We start from the raw sequence: 12,165 nt of genomic DNA, 5'->3' as shown, positions 1-12,165 counted from the left end.
TATGTTTTACACAGCAAAAGATCCCAAAAAACAACAACATAAAGAAAAACTATCACTGCTCGCGGAACGAGACGGCCTCGTCGTCTTTCGCTGCCGGCGCGAACCAGCCGTAGCTGCCGACGTGTGTCTCCGCACCGTGGTTGTCCTCGGCCTCCAGCTACTCGTTCACGCGGAGCGTGCGGGTGCTCTGCACAGACGAGAGCACCGCCCGGTTCAAATCGGGGACGTCCGGTTCCACCTGCAGGAGGGCCTCAATGGCAGTGGCATCCGCGCGCTCCGCGTCGAGTTGAGCCTCCGCCACCCGGTTCAAGTCCAGGACGTTCGGTTCCGCCTGCAGGAGGGCCTCGATGGCAGTGGCATCCATGCGCTGCGCGTCAAGTTGAGCCTCGGCCGCCCGTTTCACATCCACGACATCCGGTTCCGCCTGCAGGAGAGCCTCCATGGCAGCGGCATGCACGCGCTCCGCGTCGAGTTGAGCCTCTGCCTCCCGGACCTCCTTTAGTATTGCCAGGTTGAACCGCTGGTCCGCCTGCACCATGGGGGACCCAGACGCCGGCACAAAGTCGACGTCCATCGTGTCATAACCATCGAGGGCCTTCTGCGCCGCGACCTCTGCCATGAACATTGGATCGGCTTCCTCCTCCTCGTAGCTTGGCTCCAGAGAACTCGGGGATTTGCCCACCGCAAAGCGAGCTTGGGAACGAAGGTCTGTGGCGCCGACCGCCGCCGCGATTTCTGCGTGGCGCTCTGGCATGAGCATCTTGTAGTACGTGATCTTGTGGCGCACCATGGCTTTCCGGTGAACTAGGGGATGCTTGATGCGGGCTAGGGGCTCGAAAGGTGGGGGAATGGGCTGGAGAGGAGGTGTGGTTTTGGGGCAGTAGCTGGCGTAGGCCGAGTAGCAAAGGTTCTGGTGTGAATAGTGGTTCCGGCCAAGCAGCGAAGGTCAATCGGTTTTGACTGTACATTGCTCTTGTCGCGTTCCCGTTGCACCCCGGCACGCTGGACCCTCCACGTCATTCACCGAATGGAACACGCTTCGTCTTGTGTTTTCACTCGCTAGTGGGACCGCAGTTGAGAGCAAACCAACGTCCCTACCCCTCCTCGGCCCGTGTCATTTACACTACCACTCCCTCCGTTTTATGCGGAGTAAATAAAAATAGAGGGAGTATACTACAGATGAGGATCCCCTGACATGGCCGAACCCATTGAGTAACTAACATGCGGGGCCTAGCAAGCATGGGTCTGCCAGTAAGTGAACGAAAGGGAGGGTAAGGCAGGGATCCTACATTAGAGATTCCACTTCCAGTACTACTCCCTCCTTCCATCTACAAGGCCTAATGCGTTTTTCGAGGCTAACTTTGACCAAATGTTAGAGTAATAATATATGACATGCAACTTACACAAAGCATACGGTCAAATTCGTATGTGAAAGGAGCTTCCAATGATATAATTTTCACATTATACATCTCATGTACTATTAATCTTGTCAATAGTCAAAGGCGGTTTTGAAAAACACATTAGAGCATGGTTAATAATATAGCCAGCCGATGGCTATAAGGAACTGCAATGTCATCTATAGCCATCATCCATATGCACTCATACAATAGTGTGGGCTATAAGGTTGGCTATTTCCCGCAAAATAATAATATAAAAGGTTGGCTATTGATACGTCCATTTTACATCATGCTTTTATATCGATATTTATTGCATTACGGGCTGTTATTACACATTATGTCACAATACTTATGCCTATTCTCTCTTATTTTACAAGGTTTACATGAAGAGGGAGAATGCCGGCAGCTGGAATTCATGGCTGGAAAAGGAGCACATATTAGAGACCTATTCTGCACAACTCCAAAAGTCCTGAAACCCACGGAAGTTATTTTTGGAAACAATAAAAAATATTTAGCGGAACAAATACCAGAGGGGGCCCACACCCTAGCCACGAGGGTGGGGGCGCGCCCTACCCTCCTGGGCGCGCCCCCTGCCTCGTGGGCCCCCTGGTGGCCCTCCGGTGCCCATCTTCTGCTATATGAAGTCCTTCGTTCGAAGAAAAATAATAGGCAAGCTTTCAGGATTAGACTCCGCCGCCACGAGGCGGAACCTTGGCGGAACCAATCTAGGGCTCTGGCGGAGCTGTTCTCTTGGGGACACTTCCCTCCGGGAGGGGGAAATCATCGCCATCGTCATCACCAACGCTCCTCTCATCGGGAGGGGGCCAATCTCCATCAACATCTTCACCAGCACCATCTCCTCTCAAACCCTAGTTCATCTCTTGTATCCAATTCTTGTCTCTATGTCTGGGATTGGTACCTATAGGTTGATAGTAGTGTTGATTACTCCTTGTAGTTGATGCTGGTTGGTTTATTTGGTGGAAGATCACATGTTCAGATCATATATGCATATTAATACTCCTCTGATTATGAACATGAATATGCTTTGTGAGTAGTTACGTATGTTCTTGACGACATGGGAGAAATCTTGCTATTAGTAGTCATGTGAATTTGGTATTCGTTCGATATTTTGATGAGATGTATGTTGTCTCTCCTCTAGTGGTGTTATGTGAACGTCGACTACACTTCACCATTATTTTGGCCTAGAGGAAGGCATTGGGAAGTAATAAGTAGATGATGGGTAGCTAGAGTGACAGAAGCTTAAACCCTAGTTTATGCGTTGCTTCGTAAGGGGTTGATTTGGATCCATATGTTTCATGCTATGGTTAGGTTTACCTTAATACTTCTTTTGTAGTTGCGGATGCTTGGAATAGGAGTTAATCACAAGTGGCATGCTTGTCCAAGTAAGTACAACACCCAAGCACCGGTCCACCCACATATCAAATTATCAAAGTACCGAACGCGAATCATATGAACATGATGAAAACTAGCTTGACGATAATTCCCATGTGTCCTCGGGAGAGCTTTTCTCTATATAAGAGTTTGTCCAGGCTTGTCCTTTTCTACAAAAAGGATTGGGCCACCTTGCTGCACTTTATTTACTTTTGTTACTTGTTGCTCGTTACAAATTATCTTATCACAAAACTATCTGTTACCTATAATTTCAGTGCTTGTAGAGAATACCTTGCTGAAAACCGCTTATCATTTCCTTCTGCTCCTCTTTGGGTTCGACACTCTTACTTATCGAAAGTACTACGATAGATCCCCTATACTTGTGGGTCATCAAGACTCTTTTCTGGCGCCTATAATTTCAGTGCTTGCAGAGAATACCTTGCTGAAAACCACTTAACATTTCCTTCTGGTCCTCGTTGGGTTCGACACTCTTACTTATCAAAAGGACTATGATAGATCCCCTATACTTGTGGGTCATCAAGACTCTTTTCTGGCGCCGTAGCCGGGGTGTGAAACGCCTTTGGTAGGTGGAATTTGGTAAGGAAAAATTTATATAGTGTGCTGAAATTTACTGTCACTTGTTATTATGGAAAGTAATCCTCTGAGGGGCTTGTTCGGGGTATCTTCACCCCGACCGGTAGAGCAAAGAGTTGCTCCTCAACCTACTGAACCTACTGAAAATGAAAATGTCTACTTTGAAATTCCTTCGGGTATGTTAAAAAACTTCTAGCTAATCCTTTTGCAGGAGATGGAACATTACATCCTGATGAGCACCTAATCTAGGTGGATGAGGTTTGTGGATTATTTAAGCTTGCAGGTATGACCAATGATGTTATTAAGAAGAAGGTCTTCCCTTTATCTTTTAAGGGAGATGCATTGACATGGTATAGGCTATGTGATGATATGGGATCATGGAACTACAAATGATTGAAATTGGAATTTCGTCAGAAGTTTTATCCTATGCATCTTGTTCATCGTGATCGTAATTATATATATAATTTTTGGCCTCGCGAAGGAGAAAGCATCGCTCAAGCTTGGGGGAGGCTTAAATCAATGTTATATTCATGCCCCAATCATGAGCTCTCAAGAGAAATGATTATTCAAAATTTTTATGCTCGGCTTTCTGATAACAATCGCACCATGCTCGATACTTCTTGTGCTGGCTCTTTGATGATGAAGACTATTGAATTCAAATGGGATTTATTGGAAAGAATTAAACGCAACTCTGAAGATTGGGACCTCGACGAAGGTAAGGAGTCAGGTATGACAGCTAAATTTGATTGTGTTAAATATTTTATGGATACCGATGTTTTCCATAAATTTAGCACTAAATATGGACTTGACTCTGAAATAGTAGCTTCTTTCTGTGAATCTTTTGCTACTCATGTTGATCTCCCTAAGGAGAAGTGGTTTAAATATCATCCTCCCATGGAAGTAAACGTAGCTGCACCTATTAATGTTGAAGAAAAGACTATCACTTATAATGATCCTATTGTTCCTACTGCTTGTGTTGAGAAACCACCTTTTCCTGTTAGGATAAAAGATCATGCTGAAGCTTCAACTGTGGTTCGTAAAAGCAATATTAGAACTTATACACCTCCTGAGCAAGTTAAAGTTGAACCTAATATTGCTATTGTTAAAGATCTCTTGGCTGATAATATTGATGGGCATGTTATTTATTTCTGTGATGAAACTGCTAGAATTGCTAAACCTTGTGCTAAAGATAAACATAGACCTGTGGTAGGCATGCCTGTTATTTCTGTTAAAATAGGAGATCATTGTTATCATGGCTTATGTGACATGGGTGCTAGTGCTAGTGCAATACCTATTGACTTATACAAAGAAATAATGCATGATATTGCACCTACTGAGTTAGAAGAAATTGATGTTACAATTAAGCTTGCCAATAGAGATACTATTTCACCCATGGGAATTGTAAGAGATATTGAAGTCTTATGTGGGAAAACTAAATATCCTGCTGATTTTCTTGTTCTTGGTTCTCCACAAGATAGCTTTTGTCCCATTATATTTGGTAGACCCTTCTTAAAAACTGTTAATGCTAAGATAGACTACGAAAAGGATGTTGTTACTGTTGGTCTAGGTGATATGTCTCATGAGTTTAATTTCTCTAAATTTCGTAGACAACACCGTGAAGAGGAACTGCCTAGTAAAGATGAAATTATTGGTCTTGCTTCTATTGTCGTACCTCCTAGTGATCCTTTAGAACAATATTTGCTACGCCATGAAAATGATATGTTTATGAATGAAAGAAGGTAAATAGATGAAGTATTCTTTAAACAGGGACCTATTCTGAAACACAACTTGCTTGTTGAAATCCTAGGGGATCCTCCTCCACCCAAGGGTGATCCCGTGTTTGAGGTTAAACCATTGCCTGATACTCTTAAATATGCATATCTTGATGAAAAGATGATATATCGTGTTATTATTAGTGCTAACCTTTCAGAGAAGGAGGAAGAAAAATTATTGAAAACTCTGAAGAAGCACCGTGCTGCTATTGGATATACTCTTGATGATCTTACGGGCATTAGTCCCACTCTATGCCAACACAAAATAAATTTGGAGAAAGATGCCAAACCAGTTATTGATCACCAGCGATGGCTGAATCCTAAGATGAAAGAAGTGGTAAGAAAGAAAATACTAAAGCTCCTTGAGGCAGGTATAATTTATCCCGTTGCTGATAGTGAGTGGGTAAGTCCTGTCCATTGTGTCCATAAGAAGGGAGGTATTACTGTCGTTCCTAATGATAAAGATGAATTGATTCCGCAAAGAATTATTACATGTTATAGGATGGTAATTGATTTCCACAAATTAAATAAAGCTACTAAAAAAGATCATTACCCCTTGCCATTCATTGATCAAATGCTAGAAAGATTATCCAAACATACACATTTTTGCTTTCTAGATGGCTATTCCGGCTTCTCTCAAATACCTGTGTCCGCTGATGATCAAGCTAAGACCACTTTTACTTGCCCTTTCGGTACTTTTGCTTATAGACGTATGCCTTTTGGTTTATGTAATGCACCTGCTACCTTTCAAAGATGCATGATGGCTATATTCTCTGACTTTTTTGAAAAGATTTGTGAGGTTTTCATGGACGATTTCTCCGTTTATGGATCCTCTTTTGATGATTGCTTGAGCAACCTTGATCGAGTTTTGCAGAGATGTGAAGAAACTAATCTTGTCTTGAATTGGGAGAAGTGCCACTTTATGGTTAATGAAGGTATTGTCTTGGGGCATAAAATTTCTGAAAGAGGTATTGAAGTTGATAAAGCTAAAGTTGATGCTATTGAAAAGATGCCGTGTCCCAAGGACATCAAAGGTATAAGAAGTTTCCTTGGTCATGCTGGCTTTTATAGGAGGTTTATTAAGGACTTCTCAAAAATTTCTCGGCCTCTGACCAATTTACTACAAAAAGATATACCATTTGTCTGTGATGATGATTGTGTAGAAGCATTTGAAATACTTAAGAAAGCATTGATCTCTGCACCTATTGTTCAGCCACCTGATTGGAATTTACCTTTTGAAATTATGTGTGATGCTAGTGATTATGCTGTAGGTGCTGTTCTAGGGCAAAGAGTTGATACGAAATTAAATGTTATTCAATATGCTAGTAAAACTCTAGACAATTCCCAGAGAAATTATGCTACTACTGAAAAAGAATTCTTAGCAGTTGTATTTGCTTGTGAGAAGTTCAGACCTTATATTGTTGATTCTAAAGTAACTATCCACACTGATCATGTTGCTATTAAAAACCTTATGGAAAAGAAAGATGCTAAACCTAGATTTATTAGATGGGTTCTCTTGCTACAAGAATTTGATTTGCATATTATTGATAGAAAGGGAGGTGAGAACCCCGTTGCAGACAACTTGTCTAGGTTAGAGAATGTTCTTGATGACCCACTACCTATTGATGATAGCTTTCCTGATGAACAATTAAATGTCATAAATGCTTCTCATACTGCTCCATGGTATGCTGATTATGCTAATTACATTGTTGCTAAATTTATACCACCTAGTTTAACATACCAGCAAAAGAAAAAGTTTTTCTATGATTTAAGACATTACTTCTGGGATGACCCACATCTTTATAAAGAAGGAGTAGATAGTGTTATTAGACGTTGTGTACTTGAGCATGAACAGGAACAGATCCTACGCAAGTGTCACTCCGAGGCTTATGGAGGGCACCACGCTGGAAATAGAACTGCACATAAGGTATTGCAATCCGGTTTTTATTGGCCTACACTCTTCAAGGATGCCCGTAAGTTTGTCGTATCTTGTGATGAATGTCAAAGAATTGGTAATATTAGTAGACGTCAAGAAATGCCTATGAATTATTCACTTGTTATTGAACCATTTGATGTTTGGGGCATTGATTATATGGGTCTGTTTCCTGCCTCTAATGGATATACACATATTTTAGTTGCTATTGATTATGTTACTAAGTGGGTAGAAGCTATTCCAACTAGTAGTGCTGATCATAAAACCTCTATTAAGATGCTTAAAGAAGTTATTTTTCCAAGGTTTGAGTCCCTAGATATTTAACGACTGATGGTGGTTCACATTTTATTCATGGTGCCTTTCGTAAAATGCTTGCTAAATATGATGTTAATCGTAGAATTGCATCTCCTTATCACCTACAGTCCAGTGGTCAAGTAGAATTGAGTAACAGAGGGCTCAAATTAATTTTGCAAAAGACTGTTAATAGATCTAGAAAGAATTGGTCCAAGAAACTTGATGATGCATTATGGGCCTATAGAACTGCATATAAAAATCCTACGGGTATGTCTCCGTATAAAATGGTTTATGGAAAAGCATGTCACTTACCTCTCGAACTAGAACATAAGGCATATTGGGCCATTAAAGAGCTCAACTATGATTTCAAACTTGCCGGTGAGAAGAGGCTATTTGACATTAGCTCACTTGATGAATGGAGAACTCAAGCCTATGAGAATGCCAAGTTGTTTAAAGAAAAAGTTAAAAGATGGCATGAAAAAAGGATACAAAAGCGTGAGTTTAACGTAGGTGATTATGTATTGCTATACAACTCTCGTTTAAGGTTTTTTGCAGGAAAACTTCTCTCTAAATGGGAAGGTCCTTACGTTATCGAGGAAGTCTATCGTTCCGGTGCCATAAAAATCAACAACTTCGAAGGCACAAATCTGAAGGTGGTGAATGGTCAAAGAATCAGACATTATATCTCAGGTAATCCTATAAATGTTGAAACTAATGTTATTGAAACCGTGACCCCGGAGGAATACACAAGGGACACTTTCCAGAACATTTCAGACTCCGAAAAGGAATAGGTATGTGGTTCGGTAAGTAAACCGACTCCAAAACAGTTCTAAAGGCATTTTTTCTCCATTTTGGAATATTTAGAAGAATAGAAAAATAAGAAGTAGTCCGGGAAGGACACGAGGCCTCCACGAGGGTGGAGGGCGCGCCCCCTGCCTTGTGGGCACCTCGTGCGCTCTCCGGACTCCGTTTTCTTGCACGATACGTAGTTTGGTCGGTAAAAATTCATTATATAATCTCCCGAAGGTTTTGACTCCTGTATCACGCAAATATCCTCTGTTCTTGTTTCGAGGTGTTTTTTCTGACAGATCTAGATCATCATGACGTCTCCAAGTGCCCCCAAGGACAAGTTCTTCGAGAAGGTCATCAACCCCTATCTTGCGGAGGAGCTGCAACACCCTCAAACCATTGAGATGCATGAGGGGGTGCTGCACATCCATGATGTTGAGGGACTAAGGAGGACCGGAAGCGTGGAGACGAGGCTCGAGGCAATGGAGCAACAAGTTTTCAAGTGTCAGGAGATGGTGGAGCATGCACTTGACTCCAATCACATGATGATCGAAGAGTTCACCAACAACCACAATCTGGATGCCAAGGACATTGGGGAGGCCATCTTCAAGCTCCACGAGAAAATCGAGCACCTCCAAGCCCAAATCTATGACCTGCAAAACCAAAACTGTGAGTATGAATATAGATTCAAGAGGATGAGTTTGGCTGCAGATTTAAGGATCCCGGAGACTCGATCATCCTTCTATGATGGTGAGCCTATGCCTTGGAAGATGGACGACAAGCCTACATCATCAACAACCCCTTAACCAGCAAAGGAGACATAATCACATGGGTATGGGCACTCCCCTTGGCAACTTCCAAGCTTGGGGGAGGTGCCCCGGTATCGTATCACCATCACACTCCTATCTTTACCCTTTTTCTTAGTTCGATCCTTTTAGTAGTATCTTGATAAAGTAGAATCAGGTTTATGGCATGATCTAGTTTTGAGTTTTGCTTTATGATCCCTCTATGTAATCGAGTCCGTGAGCTATATAATAAAGATTAGTGTTGAGTCAAGGGCTTGATTATCTTGCTATGATCTTGAGTGAGTAAAATAAAAGAGAAAAGAATAAAAAGAAACAAAGAGATCATATTGATCTTATGGAGAGTAATGACTTCACATAGAAAGAGTATGATGATTAAAAGTTGTTGAGAGTTGACAAACATAGCTTTGGTCATCGTTGCAATTAATAGGAAGTAATAAAGGAAGAGAGGTTTCACATATAAATATACTATCTTGGACATCTTTTATGATTGTGAGCACTCATTAAAATATGACATGCTAAAGAGTTGATGTTGGACAAGGAAGACAACGTAATGGGTTATGTTTTCTTATATCTGAGATAAAGTATATTGTCATGGAACATCCAACATGTTGAGCTTGCCTTTCTCCCTCGTGCTAGCCAAATTCTTTGCACCAAGTAGAGATACTACTTGTGCTTCCAAATACCCTTAAACCCAGTGTTGCCGTGAGAGTCCACCATATCTACCTATGGATTGAGTAAGATCCTTCAAGTAAGTTGTGATCAGTGCATGCAATAAAAATTACTCTCTAAATATGTATGATTGATTAGTGTGGAGGAAATAAGCTTTATACGATCTTGTGATGTGGAAGAAATAAAAGCGACGGACTACATAATAAAGGTTCACATCACAAGTGGCAATATAAAGTGACGTTCTTTCGCATTAAGATTTTGTGCATCCAACCATAAAAGCGCATGACAACCTCTGCTTCCCTCTGCGAAGGGCCTATCTTTTACTTTTACCTTATCCAAGAGTCATGGTGATCTTCACCATTCCCTTTTACATTTTATCCTTTGGCAAACACCTCGTGTTGGAAAGATCTTGATATATATATATATATATATATATATATATCTAATTGGATGTGAGTTAGCATGAACTATTATTGTTGACATTACCCTTTAGGTAAAAGGTTGGGAGGCGAAATTATAAGCCCCTATCTTTCTCTGTGTCCGATTAAAACTCCGTAACCACAAGTACTGCGTGAGTGTTAGCAATTGTGAAAGACTAAATGATAGTTGAGTATGTGGACTTGCTGAAAAGCTCTTATATTGACTCTTTCCGATGTTATGATAAATTGAAATTGCTTCAATGACTGAGATTATAGCTTGTTAGTTCTCAATAAAGTTTCTGATTCATACTTTCCATTGTGAATAGATTATTACTTGAGCATAAGAAATCATATGACAATATCCATACATGTTGCTGTTATGTGAATAATCATGATGCCCTCATGTCCGTATTTTATTTTATCGACACCTCTACCTCTAAACATGTGGACATATTTATCGTTATCGGCTTCCGCTTGAGGACAAGCGGGGTCTAAGCTTGGGGGAGTTGATACGTCCATTTTACATCATGCTTTTATATCGATATTTTTGCATTATGGGCTGTTATTGCACATTATGTCACAATACTTATGCCTATTCTCTCTTATTTTACAAGGTTTACATGAAGAGGGAGAATGCCCGCGGCTGGAATTCTGCGCTGGAAAAGGAGCAAATATTAGAGACCTATTCTGCACAACTCCAAAAGTCCTGAAACTCCACGGAAGTTACTTTTGGAAATAATAAAAAATATTGATCAGAAGAAATACCAGAGGGGGCCCACACCCTGGCCACGAGGGTGGGGGCGCGCCCTACCCTCCTGGGCGCGCCCCCTGCCTCGTGGGGCCCCTGGTGGCCCTTTGGTGCCCATCTTCTCCTATATGAAGTCGTTCGTCCGAAGAAAAATCATAAGCAAGCTTTCGGGACGAGACTCCGCCGCCACGAGGCGAAACCTTGGCGGAACCAATCTAGGGCTCTGGCGGAGCTGTTCTGCCGGGGACACTTCCCTCCGGGAGGGGGAAATCATCGCCATCATCATCACCAACGCTCCTCTCATCGGGAGGGGGCCAATCTCCATCAATATCTTCACCAACCATCTCCTCTCAAACCCTAGTTCATCTCTTGTATCAAATTCTTGTCTCTAAGTCTGGGATTGGTACCTGTAGGTTGCTAGTAGTGTTGATTACTCCTTGTAGTTGATGCTAGTTGGTTTATTTGGTGGAAGATCATATGTTCAGATCCTATATGCATATTAATACTCCTCTGATTATGAACATGAATATGCTTTGTGAGTAGTTACGTTTGTTGATGAGGACATGGGAGAAGTCTTGCTATTAGTAGTCATGTGAATTTGGTATTCGTTCGATATTTTGATGAGATGTATGTTGTCTCTCCTCTAGTGGTGTTACGTGAACGTTGACTACATGACACTTCACCATTATTTTGGCCTAGAGGAAGGCATTGGGAAGTAATAAGTAGATGATGGGTTGCTAGAGTGACAGAAGCTTAAACCCTAGTTTATGTGTTGCTTCGTAAGGGGTTGATTTGGATCCATATGTTTCATGCAATGGTTAGGTTTACCTTAATACTTATTTTGTAGTTGCGGATGCTTGCAATAGGTGTTAATCATAAGTGGGATGCTTGTCCAAGTAAGGACAGCACCCAAGCACCGGTCCACCCACATATCAAATTATCAAAGTACCGAACGCGAATCATATGAACGTGATGAAAACTAGCTTGACGATAATTCCCATGTGTCCTCGGGGGCGCTTTTCTCTATATAAGAGTTTGTCCAGGCTATTCCTTTGCTACAAAAAGGATTGGGCCACCTTGCTGCACTTTATTTACTTTTGTTACTTGTTGCTCGTTACAAATTATCTTATCACAAAACTATCTGTTACCTATAATTTTAGTGCTTGCAGAGAATACCTTGCTGAAAACCGCTTATCATTTCCTTCTGCTCCTCGTTGGGTTCGACACTCTTACTTATCGAAAGGACTACGATAGATCCCCTATACTTGTGGGTGATCAGCTATTGTATTAGTACTTTTTCCCATCTCCTCTCTACTATCTCTTTCTTCATATTTATTATATTTACCTAGAAA

Source organism: Aegilops tauschii, chromosome 3 (genome assembly GCF_002575655.3).
Source record: "Aegilops tauschii subsp. strangulata cultivar AL8/78 chromosome 3, Aet v6.0, whole genome shotgun sequence".
NCBI lineage: Eukaryota > Viridiplantae > Streptophyta > Magnoliopsida > Poales > Poaceae > Aegilops > Aegilops tauschii.
This window is presented reverse-complemented; position numbering follows the sequence as displayed.